The following is a 25,665-nucleotide window of genomic DNA, read 5'->3' as shown; positions in this document are numbered from 1 at the left end:
TCGCACCTCTCTTCTTCTTCATCTTCCCCGAGCTTCCTCTTCCTCTGCCGATGCCGAGAACCTCACCTTCAGCCACCAACTCGGCTCGCCACTACCACCACCACCACCGAATTCCCTTTCCAAAATCTATAGGCATCGGAGACGCAAATCACCTCCGAACCTCTCTACCTTCACCAGCCACAGCTCCTCCAATTCTGGCAGTTCCTTGACATACCGCCGTCGGTGCCCTGCCTCAAAGATTAAGAGGATTGGAAACCAGAAGCTTGGGTATCCACCGAGGCTAAGAATTCGCACCAGCATCACTGACGGCGCTCTAAGCTTCATGATCTTTGATTTCCAACTTCCGGCGACGTTCTGGCCTTCCCATCACCAAAATCAGGGTCGGTACCTCTCGTATAGAAGAACCCCTAATCGTATCTCTGGATTTGACCAGCTCCACTGTAGTTGCCGCCGCACCTCCGCCGCTAGCTCCATCACCCACGATGGCTAGGTTTTACAGAACTTTGAAATACAGGTTAGACAAATTAACTACTTAAAGTTTCATTATGTTTTGTAATCTACGATTTTACGATTGTAAGGTAATAAGAATTCCTTGTTCTTACGCTATATCCGTCGGACATTCTATTTTTATTTGATTGTGTAAGAATTCACAATAGATAGCTATAGTTATTATCCTCAAGCGGGAAATAAATAGCAATTTAGTTTAAATACAGTCGTACATCTCAGCTCTCAAATTTTCATTTTGGTGATATTGTTATATTTTTTTACATAATTAAATTTAAGAAAGAGGATTTCCACGGTACCGTCATCTTGTTGTCACTAAATCTTTGATGTAACTATCTAAGATTCTTCAAACCAGCAACTTATTACATCTTGTTTGATCTACTTGAAGTTACTAGCATGCTAATTTTATTATATGCTCTGCACTGGAGCAGAAAAAGCCGACCCTTACATTCCTAAGGATTGGAGCAAGTGCTTAAGTGGTTGCACGAGATTAAAGAACATTATCATAACGTGAAAGATGAGGCAGGTCCTTTATCCATCTTTATAAATATTACCAATCTTATGGCGTCTAATTTGTGTTGGTTATGATGACTTGTTTGTAACATGAAAGACAGGCTCGAAGGTTATCAAAACTGGAATATTGCTGCTATCTTCTTGTTGGAAGCAGTATGGCATGGTAATGCATTTGGAAGATCAAAACATTTCCTAGCATTACAAAGAATTGTTGGACCAATACTTAGCAGGCATACAGGTTAGACATATTAACTACTTAAAGTTTCATTATGTTTTCTAATCTACGATTTTACGATTGACTTTTGGATAGTGAAGATTGTAAGGTAATAAGAATTCCTTTTTCTTAGGCTTTATCTCAGAGTTTATCATCTGGTCTTGATTTCTTCCACTTCACTTTTCTGGGGTTATCAATAATTTATTTGCATGAATTCTATTTAGTTTCACTTGCTGGAATCACTAGCTTTCTGATACAGTATATATGTATGTTTGTATCTAGTTTTATGCAGGTCAGATTGAGAATAAGGATGAGAGTGCTGAGACCATAAAGTTTTTTTCTAAATTGTTTACGCCTTCTACTAGGGCGAATTGATAGCAAGAAATTTGAGAGTGTAGTCTCAGAATACGGGATGAGGATATCTCAGGTTCTTTTACCACAGGTAATAATTGAGGTTTTGAAGAAAATTTCTATTATATTCTTAGAAGAACTTCATTTAGCTAGGTGGTTTGCATGTTATCATAGTATGCATCTGTTGAAAGGCTTGTAAATGTGTAACCCAGAATCTTAGGAAATATATGTTGTTGAGAGTAGCTTACCTGAAACTGTGATTGCATGTGAGATTGTTATTGTGCTTATCAAGTATGATTCACTTGGTGCACATCAAATTAATTATGGGTATAGTAAATTGAGCTCTATTCCCTTTACTGATATAATTGGGCAGGGAATTATGAAGCTAGTATTTTTAACTTTTCATGGATAGTTAATATGGATACTATGAATGAAGATCAATTATCTTTTCATAAGGTTTAATTTAATTGCGTATTTCACTTAGTATTGATATTACTTCTTAAAAGCTATTGTTTTTTTTATTTTCTACTTATATTTTTTTCATCTTGCAGCTTCGTTCTGCAGATGATGATGTTATTGATGGAATTATAGATCAGTTTGTTATATCTCCTTCATTTCTTGTAACTGATTGACGATTTGGCATTAATGATCCACCATGAAATAAAGGTGAGTCTGACGATGTATTGATGGTGGAAGGTTATCAAACGGTGGATTAATGCAACAAAATTCATGGACAATTCTATGGAGACTGTTTGTACATGAGGTAAATTCTACTCTTGAAACTTTGTTTGTGCTTTTAAATTGTGTCAAAAATTTTATGTTGTTACTATAAATTATATAATTCCATGTCTCCCTCTTTTAAGCACATGCTTGATGCTTTGATTTTAAAAGCTTTATTAGGTACCATTTGACCCATCTAGGTTGACATAGATAAATCTCTATCAATATTTGATCTAAATGAATAATAATCTTGGGCCATCACAGCCATATTTTTTAGTACAAACTTTATATACCCTCCTCCAATTTATGTAAGATATCATACTTGTTTTTATTAAAACAAGGAATTTCTTGTTGTTAAGAATAATTAACTAAGGTGGAAATCATGTGATTTTTGAGGTTAGTATTTTATAAGGGATTAGATGCACCTGTAACTTCACTGATTTGTGTTTTACTTTTTATAAGCATCACATAATTTTTTATTTATTTATTGAAGGTTTTTGTTTTAATGCAACAAATGTTGATATGCTTGAGAATGTGGGGTATTTGGGGAGCAGAACCAGCGCAATGATGCATATTTTGCATAATATCGGAACTGTAGTAGCTCGGTAACGACATGCATGCCTATTTTGTTGTGTTGTTTACGAGGTTGCCTACATTGTAGGGTTAGTTATTTTTCATTTTATTGTTTATTTTGAACCATTTGCAGAAATGTAACAATGTTGATCATTTTTTGCTTTATGAATGAGCAATTTTTTTCTTCTTCCCGAATATTTTGTGGTTTTTCTCCTCCACAATCTCTTTTCATATTTGGTTATGATACTCGAAGAACATAAATATGTGCTCTAAATGCCATGGCAACAGTACAAACTAAAACTATATGATGTTAGAAGTAGACAACAACGACAAATATATGGAGACAAATCAGATGGTATATGTTGCTATATTAGCACTCACACGACATACATTAAAAAAAACAAGACAAAGGCGATGTTATTTGATGCCATAATAAGACACACACGACATATACATAAACAAAAACGAGTTACAAGGGACATTATATGTCGTCATTGTAATAACCCGATTTTTCGGGACAATTTATTAGATTATTTCTAAAGTTATAAAGTTGTGAAAATTACAAATTGTGTTTGTTCCGTTTTGTGACGTCGGAAATCGAAAACGGAAACGTTATCGGAACGTTTATTTAGAAAAAACGTTACGTTCCGCGCCGTGAGAATCGATTTTTATTCTGTCGCTCGTTTATGAAAACTTCCTTCACAAAAGTTGTAGAACTCGTCGATACGAGTTTGTAGACGCGTCAAGTGTTCGAATCGGACGTCGGACGTGAAATTTATTAACGTCGGAAGTTTGTTTTCGATTTTGGAAAAGAGTATAAATACAACATTTTAGGGATTAGGGTTTCTAGAAATGGAAACCCTTCATCCGCCTCCCCCTTTCTCTCTCTCTCCCCTCGAGATTCTCTCTCTCCTCGATCTCACCTCTCCCTCAAATCGCCTCCGGCGATCTCCTCAGCTGGAGCGACGAGGTCCTCACCGCCACGCCCTACGGACTCGCCAGGTCCTCGGCAAGCGACCCCAAGCTCGCCGCACCGCACCTCACCACCGTTAGCTTCCTCGAGACAACCCGAAGCTCAGAGGCTACCTCAGGCGCTCCACGCGTCTTTTCCGGCGAACCTAGGGCACGGGGACAAGCCCTCTGTCGCCGCTTCTCCTCCTTGGCACCACCTGCGACCAATCGAGGCAAAAATCGTGTCACCATCATACTCTCGGCTCAACCTCCACCACCGCCTGGTTCTAGCTCCGCCAGCAACGTCACGGTGGTTTCGAGGAATGATTAAGGTAAAGGATTGATTAATGGAGGATGTGTGATTGAAATTTTTTGGTTTTGAGTGATTTTTGTGCAGATCGGAGGAGGGTGGATTACCGCCGCGTTAGGCGGCGCGTGTGTGAGCGTGAGGTGGTGTAGGGGCCGCCTTGGGCCGTGCAGGGGTGGAGGAGGAAGAAAGAGAGAGGATTTGGGCGACGGCGGCGCGCGCGTGAACAGTGTTTTTGAAACAGTAAATTTGTAAAAATTTATTTTTACGACGGTGAATGTAAAAAAGTGATTTACGTAATGTAAATGTAAATTTATTTTACGTACAGTAAATATATATGCAAATTATTTTCAGTAAATGTAAAAAGTAATTTTAGAAGGGTAATTCAGTAATTATTATTTACTGCGACAGTATTTACATTTTGAATAGTATTCATACGTACAGAAATACTTAAACAGTATATATACGTGAACAATAAATTCGTAAAACCAGAAATTGCTGAACAGTAACATATTATTACTGTTTCGGCATTTAAAGGTTTACGTAACGATTCTAAATTTTTTCTTATCTTTTTAAGGTGATCGTTAATTCAAACCTTATGGAATTACAATCGGAATTATGGAATTACGCACGAGATTATAAGGTAAGTAAAAATCTCACATATTTACGAATCTACCCTTGCGGAGATTCAAGTTTATGCAGAATTTTAAAGAATGAAATATGACATGTATATGATATAGTGGAATATATATATATTTGTATAAATGGTAAATAGGTACATATATATAGTTTGCTATATTATATACTGTTATGATTTCGTTGTGAATATGTCATTTTGATGATGAGATTTAAATATCGAGCATGTGATTTGTTTTGTACAATATGACAGGATGATTATTGTACGAGGTTTTAACATGGAGATTGTTAAAACGTTTTTGTCTTCGGACGTGATTTTGTCTACGGACGTGTGATGTCTTCGGACGAGTTTTGTCTTCGGATGTGATTGATGTCTTCGGACGAGTTTTTGTCTTCGGACCAGTCTACGGACGTGATTTTGTCTACGGACGTGTGATGTCTTCGGACGTGTTTTGTCTTCGGACGAGTTTTTGTCTTCGGAAGTGATTTATGTCATCGGACGTGATTGATGTCTTCGGACGAGTTTTGTCTTCGGACGTGATTTATGTCTTCGGACGAGTTTTGTCTTCGGACGTGATTGATGTCTTCGGACGAGTTTTTGTCTTTGGACCAGTCTTCGGACGTGTTTGGCATGTTGGAATCTAGCCTTTGGCCGGGCAAAAGTTACGATACAGTTAGAGCTCTAGTGTGCCGGAGTACTGCATGTGAGGTAACATATGGGTTATCGGCTCATGTGTACTCATATTTTTAGATGTTGGGTAGCATGAGGTTGCCCAATGTCGGCGGTGTACTACATGAGGGGTAACAGAGGTGTACCAGCGCTCATGAGTACCCGTGTTATAAATGCATTTGGGTAAACCGAGGGGTTGCCCAATTTCTCATGAGCACTTTCATTTTCATATTTTTGGACAACCAGATGGGCCGTCCATTGACTCATGAGTGTATTTATAATTGATGTTTTGTGATTTTCGTATATATTGATATGCGGGTGGTATTTGTTATTTTACTCATACGAGCTGCGAAGCTTACCGGGTTTCTGTTTACAATCCCGGTGCACCAATTCGATGGTGTAGGGGATAACTTCGCAGGTGTGGATTAGCGGGAATCGATGGACCGCTCAGAAGACTTGGAGTTATTTATTTACATCATGTGGTGAGGATTTTGTTGTGGATTTCTTTGTGAGGATTATACATTTCCATTTGTTATCATGTCAAATTATAAATTTGGTTTGTAATAATCGGTTGACTGAGTTGTATTTTGAACTCAGAGATGATCCGCTGTGGCATTTAAAATGGTTTCGATTGATTGAGATTGTTTTAGTGTTTTTCATGACTTCGAAATTTGAGTTTTATGCTCGAAATTTGGGGTCGTGACAGTCATGGTTGCTCTACAACGACATATATTACATTTATCTACAACTCAACAATGCTTATATGTCGTCTAAAACGCACAACCACGACATTTATTTGTTATCTAAAACTTATCTAAGCGACGTTTATATGTTGCTAGAAGATCTAATTAAACAGCCAAAAGAGGGTTTCAAGCATATGTCGCCTCATGTTGAAAATTCACATATGTCGCCTTGTAGCATGTCGCTGTTATGGATATCAGGCGACATATAATATTTGTCGCTGGAAATCATATCAGACGACATAAGACTTTTGTTCTCATGTTGCCTAATATACTTTATAGCGACGCCTGATAGCTATAACGACGACATGCTACTAAGTGAGATATTTGAATTTTCTCCAGCGACACAACACATATGTCGCCTGAAGAAATAATTGGCCTAGTGTCTTAACACTAAATGCAAGGACCTAATGCTCTTACCAACTGACAAGACCCACCCTAAAATATACCCTAATATCGAGGAAGATCGTGTAGGGACCACTATCAGAGGAGATATACCCAAACATTTCGGTATAGTATCCCTTGAAAGTAGCCAACCCTACCTGCACAAAACGACATTCCTAATATCACATATCCAACCTCAACACCCAGAGCCACCATGCTCCCCAAAATTTCCAAACTCCACAATCACATCCCATAAATACAATTCAAAATGCAACACATGGTACCTTACAATGTATGCAGTAATCGTTATTTAATATCATCGGACCCCTAGAGCTTGTACCTCGTCTTAAACCACAACCGCCCAACCCACTATAAGACTACAAGGGTCATTAGTCAACCCGTAAAATAAAATTTCCTCAATAGTTATTCGGACAATGAAAGTATCTTAATAATTTCTGAGAATCTCATTCTCAAGAAAATAATCAACAACATATCTCACACATATCGACTAGTCCCCGCTAGTCTAAAATAAATATCAATAATAGAAAATGAACTAGCCCCGCTGGCCTCATTAAAGTGATCATGCCATATCATATGTAAAACACTATGCTCCCTCCCGGGCAACTCAGAAATGTTCCCATACTCCCATTATTGGGCTTTCGTGATATTTCTGAATATCACATCGTCGCCCAGGCGGAAAGGGATATCATAATACTTTACTGGCTCTCGTCAACCTGCCCTTTCCGGGAAAAATAAATGTGTACTCACATACTCCTGCAACCGTCACGTCACGCTAACGGAGAGGGTAACGGGCTTTCGTGGAATTGCCGACATGGCACATCACCTCACAGGCGGAAAGGACTTGGGTGCACTACTCGGGATAGCCACCGACACCATAAGGTGGAATATACATATACAGTGCTAGGATCATCACCATCATCATCATCATCACCATAATCATCATCATATCATCACCATATCATCATCTTTCGAAAACCCCATATTCAACAATAAATATATATATTGTCTATACCTCGTTTATTTTGATGGAACAGCCGAGTTGATAAGGCTTGCCCATACCTCGTTGATTCTAATCGAATAGCCGAGTTGATAGGGCTTGCTTATACCTCGTTGATTCCAATCGAATGAACGAGTTGGTATGGCTTACTAGAGAGCAAATAAATAACAAATATACCGTTCCAGTCAATTCATATCACAATCCTACCACGAATATGCAACTATAACCCCAAAACCAATACAACTGTTCAAAAATCATATCTACCATCAATCGATACAAAGACATAGCAACCAACATTAAATGAACCCACAATATATCGATCATCATCAACATAGGAAAAATTAACCGATATTTAATCTAAATAATGGTGGCTGCACCCAATCCTTGGTCAGGCTGCCTACGTACCCTTTTGACAAGAGATCAAGCCACTCGTAGTTCAACTCATGTAGATGACCGAAAATAATACCACATACGATTTCTAAACGTCTATAACAGAATAGAATATATATATATATATCCCGACATGTCTCACATGTCACAAAATAAGGAAATAAAACTAAAATAAAATAAACAACATAATTAGAATTTTATACTTTTCCGAAAAAATCATTTTCGGTAATTTGTTAATAAATCGTAAATTCCCATAAATCTCATTTCTGAAAGAACTACCAAAATAATTTCACATCTCTTTGAGATCCCATTTCCAAATAAATATTCATAAAATAAAATATAATTCCAAGAGAATAAATAACTCAATAGTCGTGCATACATATATTTAAAAATAAATGTCCACTCACAGTATATTTACATCTGCCGGTGCTCCGAGCTCTCCTCAGGGTGAGAATCCTCTATGCACGATTGGTGGCCGGAGGAGGGAGTTCCGGCCAGGACAAGGTCGGTGAAACTGTGCACTTTCGGGGGACTTTCCGAGCTTCACCGCTCCACAATGGTGGCGAGATAGCAGGTGGCGCTGATAACAATCGACAGGGGACACAACAACCTTTCAAATAGGACCGGTGTGCCGGTCTATGGTGGCCGGACGGCGGAGATCCGGTGGCTCGGGAGGAACAAAATCTGGGTTTTTCTCCTTTTCGAGTGAACAATATCCGTGAACAGTACCCGACCTAAATTTCTGATTTTTATCCCTCTTATTGTCTTTAATTCCCCTATTTATACTATTTTCCGAAAATTCCCAAATATCTTTTTTGATTAGTAACTTCTTCATACCAACTTTAGTAAAGGAATTTTCCCGAAAAACTTATGCATCGACAAGTCAAGTTTTAGAGTCGCTACACTTGGTATGACTCTCAACATGGGAAAGAGGCAAAAATATTTGGGTCGTAACAATGTATGTATGCCATGTAAAAAGAAAAAATAGAAAGAAGGTATGAGAAAAAGAAGAAGGAAAAAAGATATATACACGGTTTGAAAAAAAATGAAAAGAATGAAGAAGTCACGGCATAACTATGTTTCCTGTGAATTTGGAGTTGTGATGTATTTGGTGAAGGCTCAATGATGTTATACTTTAGCCTTCGTTCGTTTTCACAATGTTTAAAGTGAAGAATTGGTCCAATATGATGATACCTTGTCCTTGTTTTATGGAGTTTGGCGATATAAGGTGGATGTTCTTGCTCTGCTAAGTCTTAAAGGTGACTTTTTTGATTCATTTTCCCTGAAATATTATATTCTTGCCGAGCCTAACCCAACCTTGTTATAAATATATGCATGATTCTTAAGATGAGTAGCTCTTGATTTGTGGAGTTTGTTTCATGAGTAAGCATACGGTTTTGGTTCATTTGTGCATATGATTGGTATATTTCTTGAGGTTTTCAATTTCACTATGTGTTTATAACTCTTGTTTGTGAAAAGGTTTTAAGCATTTGCCATGTTCTTGAGATAAAAGATTCGAAGTGCATATCCTTTGTGAGTTGAATTTGAACTTGTTTTGAACATGTTGAGCTTAATATCACATTTGTTTATGCCATGTCTTACTTGTTAAACGAAATCTCATGTTTATTAACCATTGAATTCTTCCTATCTATTTCGATTGAGTGTTATTCTTGATACTATGAGTTTGAAGATCTCTGAGACAAAATGTTGAAGGCATTATAGTTGAGTCGTTAGTTTAGATGTTTTGATTTTCCTTTTTATTATTTTGCTAGGGACTAGTAAAGTCTAAGTGTGGGGTTGTTGATAGAAGCACAAAGTGTGACGTTCTTAATATGATTATGACATATTCTTGTCTTTGTTATTTTCTTATTTAGTTGTTTTAGGTTCATACTTATCATTTAGTCTGTTTAGGTAGAGTTATTTCGAATATGAGAGTTTTGATGATGAAACTGTGCTAAGTGTTAGAAATCCTTATTGAGCTATGATTCCTTTCTCGACTAGGATTCTACTTTCATATTTTCATTCTTTCCTATTTCTTATTTGTCAATTTCAGGAGTAGTGGAGCCGTGATGCATTCCAAGTTGGACTAGGAGATCATATCCGAGTTGGATAAGGAGATAAGGGAGGCCAGCCTAGCATTTCGTAGTTCAAGATGGAGAGTTGCCGTGCAGCCCTTGGTTGTCTCCCATTTGGATTTGGTTTCCTACATCAAGTTGGATTTGGAGTTTAAGAATCTAAGTCCATATCAAAGAACATATCAACATCCCAATCCGATTCTATCTCCTTATTGGGACATGCATGAAGGCTGTTTTGTTCTCCTATATATAGAGGCTCAGCATCATTGTTAAATCATCATCAACCTTGCGCACAAGTACTAGCCAAAGCTCTACCCAAACACATTCATCCTAATAAGAACCCTAGAATATGAAATTCATCCTTCATCATATTTTCGATCCAAAGTAAGAAGCCTAGGATATCCATTCACTTGAAGATTTCGGTGCTCCTCTTTGTAGTAACCCTGTAGGAATATTTCAAAGTGTAACTCTATGATATTCATGTTTTATTTCGGCATTCTTTGTTCTTGTTCTTAGATGATTTCTGTTTTTGTTTTGTTAAAGTTAATTTCAATCTTGTCTATGGGATAGTTGTGACTTTTGAATTGTGTATTGATAAAGTTTTTGATTTCTATTCAATGATTTTAGGTTTTATGTCATGAGTTTATGTTCATGTTCTTGATTAATTTTCGGTGTGTTCTTATATTACATGTGTGATTAAGACAAGTAGTTGATGTTGCATATGTTAATCATTAAAAGGTAGTAACGATTATGAGACAAGTAGTTGATTGGTTGGTTTTTGTTTTTTGTTATCTCACTGATTATTTGCTTAAGTTTGGTGTTGGATAGTGCTTTGAACATGTTAATCTCTTTATGTGATACGTAATTGCATGATGAATTAGTGTATTACATTTCGTTGCAAGACAAGTAGTTGAGCTCGAATGAGTTAAGTGTCTATGCATTAGGAACCATGTAGGAATTTGATGCATGATCAAACCTAAGTTGGATTATGATACCTACAGCACGAACATGATTGAGAATAGATATTGTTGCTTTGTTCTTAAATGATTTTTTTGGTGATTGCTTATGTGTTGGTTCGTTGATCACATGTATATATTAGTTTAGGTTTTATATTTTCTATTTTGATCTGATCTTATATCAAAATCATTTTATATCTATGTGAATTCGTTGTTAAATGTTTGTGATTCTTTGCCCTGGTGGATCCCCGGTTTGTGAACGATACCCTCTTACTTTATACTACTTACGATGCTTACAGGGTTAATATTGATGTCGAGTAATCGAACCGATCATGAAGCCAATTAATGTGTAATTATTCTCATTGGATATGAGCATTCAACTATATAGTTTGCTATGTTAACACCTTGACATACGATCACTTTTCTGCCAAATATACGGAATATTACTTTGATTTGATTAAACAGTCATCCCGCGTTAGAGGGATATAAAAACAAAGAATGTTCAAGTGGAATTATATGAATTGTCGCAATTTGTCCCCACTATGTCTCATTTTGATCCTCACTATTGCACAAAGTGGTGAGATCACAGATATTAGCTGTAAATATGCTTGCAAGGTTTGATATCCTAAGAAGAGGACATGACGCCACCCAAGAGGAATTGTGCATTGCGTCGTCAACATTGATAGTGGCATGGTGACGCTATAAAGTGGAATAAATGGTGTCACATGTTGTGGCTCTCCAAGGAAGAGGGAGAGACCACCTTAAGTTTGATATATACTCAATTGAAGGAAGAAAGCGAGTTTGGCACAATCGGATCCATTGATCCATAATCTCAAATGTTATCACTGGGGGACGCCTCAGATGTTAGAACAAATCCTTGAAAATATAGAGATCTCTACAAATACAAAGTATATCAGGACATAGGATATTTTGTTTTGATATTGAACCATACTTCGTTGAGAAATAGCAATGTAGTAATTTTGGCCAAATGGAAAGGAGTGATCCAGCATGAACTAATATTCACTAACAAAGAGATAGGTATTTCGGCAAGTGAAGCCGACACCGCAAGTGTAAACCCTATCATATGTCCTTGTGAGGATGTGTAATGAAAAATAAGAGTTTAGACTAACCCTATGGCGGAAGGTCTCCCACAAACGCAATGGAATCTACTACGAGGAGATATTTCTTTGTAATGGACCAAAAAAGATATTCTCTTAATGGATGTCATTGCACTCCACTACCTTATCAGTTTGGTAGTTTCCGAAAAATGGACAAATGAAGCTTGTGAATGTTGGAATAAGATATCTCTATAGGGATTGAAATTAAGAAAAAAACTTGTGAGATTTTAATTAAAACTCGCAAGCGCACGAATCATCGTTAGTACGAGGTCGTTCCAACTAGGGATTGAGAATCAATTCAATCCTAACTTAATTGATCTAAACTAAGAACATAGATTTTAGATAATCAAATAACAAATTATAAAAGAAACAAACAAGATAGAACCTAGGGTATCAGAATCAACCACTAACAATCATATTTATGTATCAATGCAACTAATAAATTCTTTCATATCTCTAGATGACAATTCTCGTATCTAAGTCCCAGTACGGCACTTAGATCATAGTTTTCCTTAAGTGTATGATACTCTCTAGGTACAACAAAGGTCGTATATCCTAGCATGCAGTCTATCCAGGTATGGCATAAAATTAACATGAAGGAGTCATTACGTTATAGAAAACAAGAGAATCATGAAAACCATTACTTTAGGTACGACAATAATGTAATTCACAACTCTTAATCACAAGAAGCTAATTTGAATTATATTGCAGGTACGCCTCAAATTCATCTTCTAATTACGAGATGCAAAGCCCTAAGGTGGTCAATCAAATAACTTAAACATAAAACATTAATTAAAATAGTGACTAAGAATTCATCATAAAGAAATTATGAATCCATCAATTAAACATCAAACTACATAAATAATCTTGATATGACATTATCCTAATCCTAGAAAAATGTTTAACAAACTATAACCAAGGAAAACAAAACAAAAACATAAAAGAATTGAATGGGGATGATGGATGGATGGTCTCTGCTCATTTGGCGTCTATATTTGCTCTGGAGACCTCATTGCATATGAAATTCGTGATCCTTTATATAGGGAAGATTATTGCTCATCTTTAACTTCAATTTCCTTGTAAGACTTGGTTTCAGATTGCTATGTTGATATGGAATGGGAAAACCTTGAAATATCTTTTGTAAAAGTAGGAATCCATATAATATTTGCATCTCCATCTGAATCATTGACCTTGACGAATTAAAATTGATGCATTTGTGCCATGAAACTTGAGTTCTCAATGAATGCTAGTGAACCCGGATAAGTTTCAGCTCTGTCCTCTCGTCACTCAAACGATCATAACTTTCTCTTAAAATATCGAAATTAAAATCCATAAAATCCTACATAAAATAGACATATGTATCTTTCCAATGGTATAAGGCTCACGCAGTACGTCGGCAACATTGGGTGTTCTGCACAGGCATATTTTGACAATGAAGAACATAATCGTAAGTTAATCTTTATTAGTTAATTTTAGCCTCTTTCTCTCTTTGAGACAACCTATAAACACATTAAAATAACATAAATCAATCATGAGTTAGAGAACTAAACAAATAAACTAAGAATATGATGCATAGAAATATAGGATAATATGAGCACATCAATATAGATGAAGTCCTAGAACCGATTCATCCACCCAAGAAGTGGTTGTAAACCACGAAGCACTACAAAAGGAATTGAAACGTTCACAAAGTAAAACACTTGAATTGGAATAGGGATCAAATGCATTATGCCATTGCGAATTCAATATGGATGTACATAGACTCTTAATGAACTAAAGAGATGTCGATATGTATTGTAAATCCAAAGTTGAGAATGAAAGAGATCTTTGGAAATACACAGTCTTGATATGGATCTCGAGGACTGTAATGTTGATGATTAACCATCAATCGACTTAGGTACTCTAAAGGCTAAAACTGAGGCCTCTATAACTCCCTTATCAGTTGAAGTTTTTAAAGATATATATGTTTCGTCTAAATGAAAATAACGAATAAGTGTTGGGAAATGAAATTATCTATACAAGTGCAAAGACGCATTACTGCACTTAACATAAAATGCAAAATTCGACATCTCATTCGTTGTATAGCTCTGCGCTCACACAATAGCAATACATAAAGGTTTAGGCTTCTTTAGTCCCTGTACTGAAAATAGAAAACGACATGATGAAAATAAACATTGTCCACGTCGTCGCAAGATATGCATAAAGATATACGCATCAACCAAATGTAACACATAAATATACAAAAGTTATCAAAAGTCCTATAATTAATGTAAAGAACATGGGGAGATGTAGACATCAGGGGGAGTCTAGCACATATATGTTATCCCCAATTGTAATAGGTGCGTTGTGCTCTTTTTCTCTTTCGACCAATTTTTTATTTTTTCCCATTGAGTTTTTGTTACTTGGCAAGGTTTTTGATAAGGTAACACCTTATGCACTATTTTACCGTTAACTTGGCAAAATGGGGAGTGTTGAAGGAAAAACACATTATGTGTCTTCGTCAATGTAACAAATGAGAGGTCATTAAGTGATTAACATTCAATAGTTATTATGTAACGTTTAGTCATTATTGTCATCATAATATACGATGTAATTACCATTGTAATACTCTCCCTATATAAAGGGATTATGCAATAAGAAGAGTAGACCAATTCTATTTTTGCCACTATAATTTTTCTCTTTTTTTGCTCCAACTTGAGATTTAATAACTTCAAACTAAAAACAACGATCTCAGTTAATACAAATTACTTTCATAAAATTAATTAACAATATGATTTTTAACACTGTAGAAAAGTTATTAGATTTAAGATTTTTCAACCTGACACTCTACAATTTTACTACAACAAAGATTAAATTAAATCTAATTCAACCTCCCCGACTATAGTATGCTTCAATGGAAAATAGAGATATGTTGTAGATGTGAGAGTTTAAAACAAATTAAGATAAGAGTTTATAGAAGGGTAAATATGATTTAATAATTAGTGAGGTATAAATAGCAAATATGGAGGTTGTTACAGAAGAATGTAATACGTATCCAAATAAAGAAAAACATCATCTTTATTCATTAACATTATATTGAGTATTCCGTAGAATAAGGAATTATATATCATTCTTTATCTAGACTAACTTATACTAATTAGGACAAAATACATAAGAAGATTACGGAGATAATTCTCCTACAACACTCCCCCTTGTATCGCGATCTTAATGTGTCATGGTGCAATATTGTTGCCTTTGTAAAAACCTTGCCAAGCAAAACAAAAACCTCATGAGTAAAATAAAAAGCTTGGTCAAAGGGAAAAAGAGCACAACGCACCAACTATAATTGAAGATAACATGTGGCAGAGACTCTCCCTGAAGTATGCAAAACAACTGCCTTTGATCGGTAACTCAATCTTGGAGTTTACATAGATAGTGTATACGAACGCTCTTAACATTCTTCAAAAGTAGCAATGGGTCAATGATTTGAATATCAAATCTCATCAAACATTCTTAAATCAAATATGTACACTTATCCGTACATGGATCAAAAGAAAGAGAATTGCATAACAACCCAAAACGAGTTTGCCATAAAAAACACATTCACGCGTGGTATGACCTTGGCATATTTAAACATTCATAACTTCTTTGATACAATAGGTATAGATGAACTGTAAAAAGTTCTGGAAAGTAGACACCCGTGACTTTTCAATGATATATGGTTCACAACCTACTTCGTTCTGAGCTGATCACAAAGATCTATTGAATTTGACTCAGCTGCAGTATCCTGACAGATCCATCATATTTTACTAAAATAGTTATAACTCACTCAATATAATAGATATGATTAAATGGTTAGTGTCTCTGAAAAGTAGACACATAGATATTTCCGATGGTAACAAATTATTATTTTCCAACAAGTGAGATGCCATATAGGTCTCATGGAAGTTGACCTACGAATCTTGGCAGATTCTGAAATCGCTTCATTAAAGTGTCTTGTGTTGGGATATAGGATTTGACGTCATAACGTGTTGTGATCACTTCACTCAGCCATCATCTTGGCCTTACAAGTTTAAACCGAATGAGAAGTCGAGTCAAGTATATTACAACAAGTACATGCAAACACATATCGTACTTAAATATGGAGAGTTTCATCTCTTAAAACTCATCGTCGCTCATATGGCGGAAACATGTCTTCTCATAACTTTGACTGATTCATGGAATACTTGTAGGCATTAGTTTAATGTCTTTGCTGCCTTTAGCCAACCGATGAATAACATCATCAATAACGGTCATCACTTTCGAGACCTAGTATTCTCACGATCATTTCATTCTAAGTATAGTTGCATGCAATATTATATATCCCCATACAGCTATGGGTAAATTACTTATGCGTAACGAGGGCCCTAGATATAAGTTATAACTGCTTAATTGTCGCTCCTACTCATCCATTATGCAAAATGAACATGGGGTTACAGGATGTTCAACCTCTATCCCGCCATGCAATAAAAAATCTTGAATTGAATTCTCCTGCATTATCCAGTGTAATAGACTTGATTGGATGGTTAAGGTGATAAGCCCTGAGTTTTAAGCAAAGAGCATCAGAATTGCAGCATTTCGCTCTTAGTTCATCAAGAGTTTATCACACTTCATTTTAATATCCCTACATTTATCAAGTTAACGTGCACCGTGGTCTGAAGGCACTTGAATTAGGTTAAAACTAATCCCAACAGAGATGATATGTAACCATAAGCTACAAATTCAGTTGTTTTGGAAACCACCCAACTGACAAGGTATTATGAGAACAAGCCGTCTCATATTTGATTCCAATGTGTTTTGTCAGAGAGTTTGCACCATAATGTGAGTCTAAACTCTTTTCTTTCTCACTACGCCTCACAAAGGTATAACTAATAGGATTTACATGTGCGGTGTTGACATTACCTGACCAATGACCTATCTCTTTGTTAAAACTGGATCCTAAGGCTTTCGAGGAGGTTGTGGTGGCGACGTGGGTCGATCATCACCAACAATTTCTTCCAGATAACACTTTCCATGTAAGCCAATCTACAATGTTGAAATTTTGCTTCAACAGAGTATGAATGGTTCGACATCAAACTCATTCAACATCGTCATTCTTCGAGATCTCTTTTTGGATTGGTATTGACATTGAGGCGTGAAAACCATCATCCAAGAAAACAAACGAGTGAGTATCTTTGATCATTGATCACGTTGTGCCCTAACTTGCATTCAGCAAGTATTATCGAACCAAGTGGTCTCTCCACACTTTCGTGAGAGCCACGGCCTAGTGACACCATCTACCACATTTGTGGAGTCACCACGTCACCAACAAAGCATGACTACATCTGTCGAACATCAATCCTTACAGGCATAGTTGCAATATGTATATCTAATCTCGTCACTTCCATTTATAGGACTATTAGGAACATAATGAGGCACAGTGGTACAGACCACGACAAAACCAAGTCGTTGAACTTGAACAAACTTGTTCATCTCTCCCCCTAACGACGGGGAGACTGACTCATCAAAAGTGACTAAACGAGATCACATGTTAAGGTATTTATAAGCGGACATAGGTGAAAGTTCATGTCTTATTCAAATACAAAATTCAACCACAAATAACCCATCATTATGCGTTTGTGAAGGTGTAATTTGACACATAAAATATATGGACGATAAACCGTTAACATAATCAGTTAACAAACATGCATATTATTAGACTTGAAACACTAACATGCGAATTGTTATAATCGTAACGTCAATGATGGTGGTAAAGATGGACACTGTAAAATATGACACGCTACAAGCCGTAGTGTTACGACCCAGATCTTTTTACCTTCTTCCCTTGTTGAGAGTCGTACTAAGTGTAGCGACTCTAAAAGTTGACTTTTCGATTTATACGTTTTACGGGAAAACTTCCTTCACGAAAGTTGTTGAGCTCGTTGATACGATTTTGTATACATGCGGCACGCTTAAATTGGAGTTCGTATGAAAACGTTACAAATCAAAAAAGAAGTGGAGTATTTTTGGTAAATAGTATAAATAAGGATGAAAAGAGGAAAAATCAGAAATTTAAACCCGAGCGGCACTGTTCATTGTCTTTTTTTTTTTTCAAGAATTTAGCCGGATCTTCCTTCAGCCAGCCGTCTGACCTCCGATTAGGACGCATAAGAAGTCGTTGGAAAGCTGTCTTCTTCCTCTACAAATCTATGGTGGTTTGGTAACTCCACTCGAGCTGTTGGGAGCCCAGAAACGCAGAAACAGAGCTAGTGTTCCATTTGAAGGAGTGAGCATAACTCCTTACTCCAGCAACCAATTGAGGTAATTCTTGTTGGGTTTTGAATCTTGGGTTATGTGTAGTAAAACCTTAAAATGATTTGATTCAATTCAACTTATGCAAGGAGGATCGAAGATTTCAATTTCTAGGGCTGGTGAATAGTGCCGATTTTGTATTCTTGTAGTTTAGATGGTTTAGGCTTTGATTTAGACTTTGTGGTGAACTAGAAAGTTGTTAGGAATGTCATTTATATTGTGGTGGTGAAATTGTCATTGGTGGTGGTCGGAATACGACCGGCCGGCCGCCACTTCCGGCGGCGCTAAGGGCAGCTGCCACCGTGCCGGAGTTGATTTCGACAGCTTTTTGAGTCGTTTAATGGTCAACGATGGTGTAAGAATTTTCTTAGAATTTTTGGAGGAGTTTTGAGGTTGTTTGGGCAATTATATTTCCGTATTTATCTGTAAAAAGGTGTGGTAACGATTCATAAATTGGTGAACCTTCGATGTTAGGACTCGAGAATATTTTGATGAGTATATGGAGGTTGTTGGTGAAGTTGAGGAATTTTTGGTTGAGGTTGAATCGGATTTGAGCGAGTGAAAGTGATTAAATTCTCTTTATTAATTATATCGGGATGTGGTAATTAATTTTAATGTCTCTTAACAGGAGGTTAGGAGACTCGAGTCGAGGAGGCTTCGGACCGACCGTCAGCGTAGCTCTGTTATTGTGAGTGAACATTTATTTTTAAATATATGCATGCATGATTTTTGAGTAATTATTCTCTTAGAATTATATTTTGTTTTACCAATAATTTATTGGAAATGAGATTTCTGGGAATTTACGATTTATTGAGAAATTACCGAAAATTGGATTTTCAAAAAAGTATATATATTCTGTTTTGTTATAGAAGATCTAAAATTGTATGTGGTATTATTTTTGGTCATTTAAATGAGTTGAACTACGAGTAAGCCCTATCAAATCGGTCATTCGATTGGAATCGACGAGGTATAAGCTAGCCATATCAACTCGACTATTCGATTAGAATCAACGAGGTATAAAGAAGCCTTATCAACTCAATTGTTCCATCATAATCAACGAGGTATAGATAATATATATATATATATATATATATATATATATATTCGTAAATATGGGCCTTGCGGATGATGATGATATGATGATGATATGATGATGATGATGCTAGCACTGTATATGTATATTCCACTTTATGGTGTTGATGGCTACCCCGAGTCGTGCACCCAAGCCCTTTCCGCCTGGGAGGTGATGTGGTATGGCGGCAATGCTACGAAAGCTCATTACCATCTCCGTTAGCGCGACGTGACAATTTCGGGAGTATCGGAGATACATTTATTTGCCCGGGAGGGGCACGTTGATGAGTGCTAGCAGATTGTTATGACATTCCTTTCCGCCCAGGAGGCGATGTGATATTCAGAAATATCACGAAAGCCCAATAATGGGAGTATGGGAACATTTCTGAGTTTCCCGGGAGAGGGCATAGTGTATGACATATGATATGGCATGATCAATTTACTGAGGCCAGCGGGGTTAGTTCATTTTCTATTATTGATATTTATTTTAGAGTAGCGGGGACTAGTTGATATGTGTGAGATGTGTTGTTGATTATTTTCGTGAGAATGAGATTCTCAAAAATTGTTAAGATACTTTCATCGTTCGAGTAACTATTGAGGAAATTATATTTTACGGGTTGACTAATGACCCTTGTAGTCTTATAGTGGGTTGGGCGGTTGTGGTTTAAGACGAGCTACGAGCTCTAGGGGTCCGATGATATTAAATAACGATTATGCGTGATGATTACTGCGTACTCTGTAAGGTACCCTGTGATTGTGTAGTTTGGAAATTTTGGAAAGCATGGTGGCTCCAGGTGTTGAGGTTGAATTTGAGATATTGGGAGTGTCGTGTTGTGCAGGTAGGGTTGACTACTTTCAAGGAAGACTATGCCGAAATTTTTGGTATATCTCCTTTGATAGTGGTTCTCGCACGATATGCCTCAATATTATGGTAAAATTTGGGGCGGGACGTGTCACCTAGCTTATGGTTCCATAAAAACTTTTGGTTTATCGTGTGAAGCATGGGATTGATCAATATATATGGGTCCCAATATAGATCTCGGTTGAACCATGAACACATTATTAACCAATATCGAACCTTTGTTTTACACTTCCTTGAATGGTTCACTGACTTACCGAACCCCGAATGCTATGAAATTTTAGGAGTAGTAAATATAAGTGTTAGGAATCCAATGCTACCGGTCTTACTGCCGAACCTATCGGAAAGCTACCGAACCTACTAGAAAACGCGCCAGAGGTCAGTGAGCAATTGTGTCGAGCGGTTCACCATGTTCCAGGTCTCCAAATGGGCTCAAATTTCATGAGTATGTAGCCTTAGATGTTAGGCATCAATGACCATTAGTAGCACCTTAATAGCCCACCGAAAAGTAGGTGAACCAGTCTTCACAATGACAAATTCGCAATCTGTAAATCCTTAAATTTTAGGTTTTTTTTTTTACTTTTTGTCAGTTATGGGTGCTCCATAACATATAAGTGTTATGGTTTGAGTTTAACCATGATATATGTATCACCATAAGATATTTTAGCATCAAAGTGAATCATGATAAGTCAATTTAGGCTTCCATCTTATGTCTCATTCTCTTTAGCGTATGAAGGTGTATGTCACTCCTAAACTTTGCTAAAGAATAGGCTTGGAGATTGAGCATAGTCCATGAAGGATCATAGAGGGGCCTTGTGTACTTGTCAACGCATGATTACATCTCCATTTCTTTGGAGGAATTTTATTAATCTGTTTACTTCTTTGCTAAAAAGAATAGCCTATACGAGTCATCGATTCATTGTTCCGAATCATAGTATCGTGAAAGAATACAATTCACACTATTTCGACTCATAAGATGCGCTACATTTTAGAAGCGAGACATAAGAACTCTTTCGCAATGAGTTTGTAGGTGATAAATAATTTTGGCACAAGGATTGCCTTCAAGTAGCTTATCGTCTCACCAATTTTTACGTATGGTATCATTGTGAATTCATCAACATAGACAACTACTATGACAAAAACCAATTCTTAGGTTCAATTGCTCTCTTGATACATAAAAGCATGTGACTTGAATAATAATGTCATAAGGCATCTAAACTTGAGCATTTAAACCGCTCGTGATTCTATGTGATGACCTAGTCATCGTAATCACAATAGATTAAAAACTAAATCCATTAATAACTTTCATTTAGCTACACTCAACATCTCTTTAACATATTCATAAACAAGAATATAGAAACAAGTAGTCTTAGGTCATGACATATAAATATCACAATATAAAGCTTGGTAAGTGCACTGATATAGTCCCAAATGGCCGCGTAACGTTACTTAAGGGTTTTAGACCCTCAACATCATTCACGAGTAATTTTGACATGCAAATATCATGCATATACACCATAGATCCAAATACAAGGATCGGTGTTGCCTAAACATACCCAAAAAGGGTTTCCGGCGTGAAAAATATAGAGCCAAAAATGCTATGAGTACGTGAGGAGACCGTGTGGGGGAGGCTACGGAGGTTGTGCGGGGTCCTGTTGGGGGTTGCGATAGGGCCAGTAGGGGCTATCAGGGGGCCTGCAAGGTTTCTAGGGGTCGAGATAAGAGCTCGGCTAATTTTTGATGTCATTAGGGGTAAAACCAGGCGGTGGACGAAACATCTTGGCGATACTGCCAAGGCCGTAACTCGTGAACTCGTTATAGTTTGCCACTCTCCTAATCTCGTACGAGCGTTAGTTCAATTCGAGTTTTGTGAAAACCTCACTATCTTTTAAAACGGTGGGATATAAAGTGCATTACATGATGTATAACACTACAAATCATCACCAAACACAAGGTGGAAACATGTCATAACAAGACATCAATCAAAGCTTCACCATGCCAACGAGGCACAAATATGTTACAACAAGCATTGTTGGTTCAAAATAAAGCTGAGAGCAAATGCTCATGGCTCGTAGTCCTTCGGCGTTTTGTAATGCTAGTTTGCAAAGTATTGATCAAAATCAATAGATAATGACCTAATCCGCCAAAGATTATGGAGAACCAAAATAGATATATAATAACAACATCAAAGATCATATAAGTGTGCATTGCGCCACACAAATATCGCGTAAGCCAGATTTATGCCACAATTAAAACAGCGGGCTTATGTAGGTAGTGTCATGTAGTATGTAATGCGCTACATTGCATTAACATATTGTTTTTGGTAATAAAACCATAAATGCATCGAGACATTCTCGTATGTTCGTTTACTTGAACTACATGAGAATTTTATAGCCAACAATTGGATTGAGATCTTGACCATGATCCAATTTTAAAATGCATTGACTAAGTAACATTAGTCACTGTAGCTGGGCAAAAATATCATATTGCACAAAAGTGTAAAATGTCACCCAATGCCATCTCACTCATATTTACTAGTACACTGGAGTATAATTATTTCGAGTTCGAGGCATTCAAGATAGAATATGTCTCTTAATTACAATCCCTTGTTATAAGGGAACATCCTTTGTGTCACATCCCGGAATGGAACATGAACAGTATATTGGAGTGATTTTAGGCTTAACAAACAAGAATAAATGTAAAATGGCAAGCGAACAAACGACAAGGTGTCATTTGAACTCTCACCAAGCTAGAATCTATGACAAAGATTTTTACAATACAACTTTATTTTCACAAATAAATTAAGCAACTTAAATATTTTCGCGAAACAAGAGTTTACAAAATAAGTACGGAGGGTGGAAATAAGAGTCACCTGCCCAAAAATATTTAAATACAACGACCCAAAAGAGAACAACTCACAAGGTGACAATTCTCATAAATAAACCTCAGGAAATACTAAACTTAACAATAGAGAAGTAATAAAAGAACTAGAACAAGGAACGCAAACTTCACTTCTCTACATGACTCCTAGCTCCAGGAACACGAGTTAAAACCTGCAAAACACTGTTGTAGGGACCAGCCGCCCATATAGGTTTGAAAACAGGTAGGGATACAAAATGGTTTTCATAAAACGTTGAGGGTAGGTTTTAGATCTGAGAAACCTTAAACACATTTATGCAAGTTTGAAAAACTCAAAATCAATGCTAAATCATTAGGGGTTCCTTTTTGGTTGGATAGTGGTAGTTACAACTACAAGAATGCACGGCCGATCCTAACGACTAGGAAGCGAACAAGTCACCTCTTAAGTTGAGCCCAACTACCTTTGTTGTTCCTTTGTTGAAACAACAAAAGAGTAAGAGTGTTCATTTCAATGGAATGCCCTCAATAGAATAATAAAGAATGGATCCAATAATAAATAAGGCATTGCCCCTCCGGAGGTTCACGGTCATCGACACCGTAGGATACCTAGATCTCTATGGTCTTGTTCACTCTCAGGTCTATCACATACGAGGATCTCACCAACTAATCTTACAAAACTTGTCTAGCCTCGCGTTTTCGCAACTTTAATGTATAATAAAACATTCAACAAGGCATAAACTATGAATTTATAATTTGTGGAGGGTTAGCTCCCCTACCTGGATTGTCGAGCAGAATCCCCATATCCAAACGTATGCTCCAAAAGCTGAGCAATCATTCGAAAAATATTGATGTTCAAGTAACACTGTGGAAATACATTTCTAAGTTCCACAACGTAGAAAAGAATAAAACGTAATTTTTTCCTAACTTGAATAGGAAAGGTTTAACATCGACTTTGGGTTGACTAAGTCATTCATGATTTGACCAGGAGATTGATCAAATGTTGACTTTGAACTAATCTTGACCCTTGTTTTCAGATTATCGATTCATAACACAAAATAATTTAATAAACTCGAACAACGTAATTGTTCGGGTTTACGCATATCAGAACAAATAAGTAAATATCATTTGATAACTCAAAGAATTTACCAAATTATAAATACTATTTAATCAATGCTACATATTGTATTATCTATCAATAATCGTTAAATTAACGAGTTTAGGAATTAAGATACGTTAAGTCGTAAATTGAATAATTTTAGTCAACCCAAAATCTACTAAGGACACCCAGAAGGGCTTCCTGCTATGGAAACTTTCCAGAAAAAGAAAGATTTCTAATTTAGAAATGACGAACTTTCCTAAAAAGGAAATACGAGAAACTACCTTAATAGTTTCTGTCGAAATTCGATAATGTTGTTGGAGGTCCTCAGATCCTTGCCGGAAATCCTCCACTGCCTCCTTGTGCTTTAAGGCTGCAAGCATGCCTCCTAAATGTCAAAAACCCAAAACTCTAAGCAAAATGCCCATAGGCAATAAGGCAGTAGCTCGAAAAATAACAATGCAGCCCAAAGTGGAAGATCAACTCACCTAGAAGGCAAACTTGATCAAGTAGAAACTCCCAGGCGTTTTTCTTATGCCTCCGAAATTCCAAACGGTGTACAACATCACCAACCAAGCTTATGCTCCATCACTTCAGCAAAATTGAAGTCGATTACAAAGATTCCAAAGCATCAAGACATCTCAGCAACACCAATACATTACATGAGCTTGGAACAAAAGAAGATTACCTTCTGGACTTCACAATTCGATAAATGCGCTGAACCATCCCCGTAGCTTGCAACTGTAGCTGCAAGGCTCCATTTTTATTTTCTTAGCAACTCTAATTGCCCATGAAGGTCGTAGAAAACGCATAAATGAACAAAGACAGATACAAATCCAGAACAAGAAAGGAGATATCAATTTGGGATTCAAATTGGAGATTCACCGATCCAACAAACTCCAAAACAGTAAAGTCTTTACCTTTAATCTCAAACAAAGAGTCAGAAATCCAAAACAGCAACTTCTCATAGCATTCAACAACGAAATAAGGGCTCTGCTTCTCTCCTAATTCATAGTAGTAGCTGAAATGCATATCCAGAATTCTCCTTGGTTCTTCCTTAGCCATCATGACGCCGAAATAAAGGAAAAATATCACAGAGACGGTGGTTTACCTCAAAGCAATTATGCAAAATAAAAGAAAGTGTGATTCAGCCCCAATTCAAGAAATTAAGAGAACTGAAAGATTGGAGATGTCAAAGGAGTTGCAGCTTACCTCCAAAGATCATAATCGAAGCCAAAGGTCAAAGCTTTGCCGGAAAACACGGAAGAGTTCCGTCGGGCTCCTCCTCCGATCTAGTTGCACCTTGGTTGCATGTGAGTTCCACGAATTGGAGTTGATAAAGGGAAGGGAG

General features: G+C 36.8%; 2 long non-coding RNA genes across 4 annotated transcripts; one reads left to right on the top strand and one right to left on the bottom strand.

Moving 5' to 3' along the window:
* Window positions 1-3,062, top strand: LOC126784561 (uncharacterized). Its single transcript, XR_007670951.1, has 6 exons — window positions 1-514; window positions 936-1,030; window positions 1,119-1,255; window positions 1,514-1,673; window positions 2,134-2,345; window positions 2,796-3,062. It is a non-coding gene; the product is annotated as an uncharacterized LOC126784561 (long non-coding RNA).
* Window positions 3,063-15,306: 12,244 nt separating this feature from the next.
* Window positions 15,307-25,665, bottom strand: LOC126784547 (uncharacterized). 3 transcript variants are annotated; one of them, XR_007670949.1, is made up of 6 exons: window positions 25,235-25,665; window positions 25,003-25,094; window positions 24,803-24,905; window positions 24,599-24,702; window positions 23,995-24,041; window positions 15,307-15,364 (listed from the first exon to the last, which is right to left on the bottom strand). It is a non-coding gene; the product is annotated as an uncharacterized LOC126784547 (long non-coding RNA). The 3 variants fall into 3 exon arrangements; XR_007670948.1 differs by lacking the exon at window positions 15,307-15,364 and adding an exon at window positions 23,221-23,412; XR_007670950.1 differs by lacking the exon at window positions 15,307-15,364 and adding an exon at window positions 23,221-23,412 and having other exon boundaries at window positions 25,003-25,061.

This window comes from Argentina anserina, chromosome 2 (genome assembly GCF_933775445.1).
Source record: "Argentina anserina chromosome 2, drPotAnse1.1, whole genome shotgun sequence".
NCBI classification, from domain to species: domain Eukaryota; kingdom Viridiplantae; phylum Streptophyta; class Magnoliopsida; order Rosales; family Rosaceae; genus Argentina; species Argentina anserina.
This window is presented reverse-complemented; position numbering and strand designations above follow the sequence as displayed.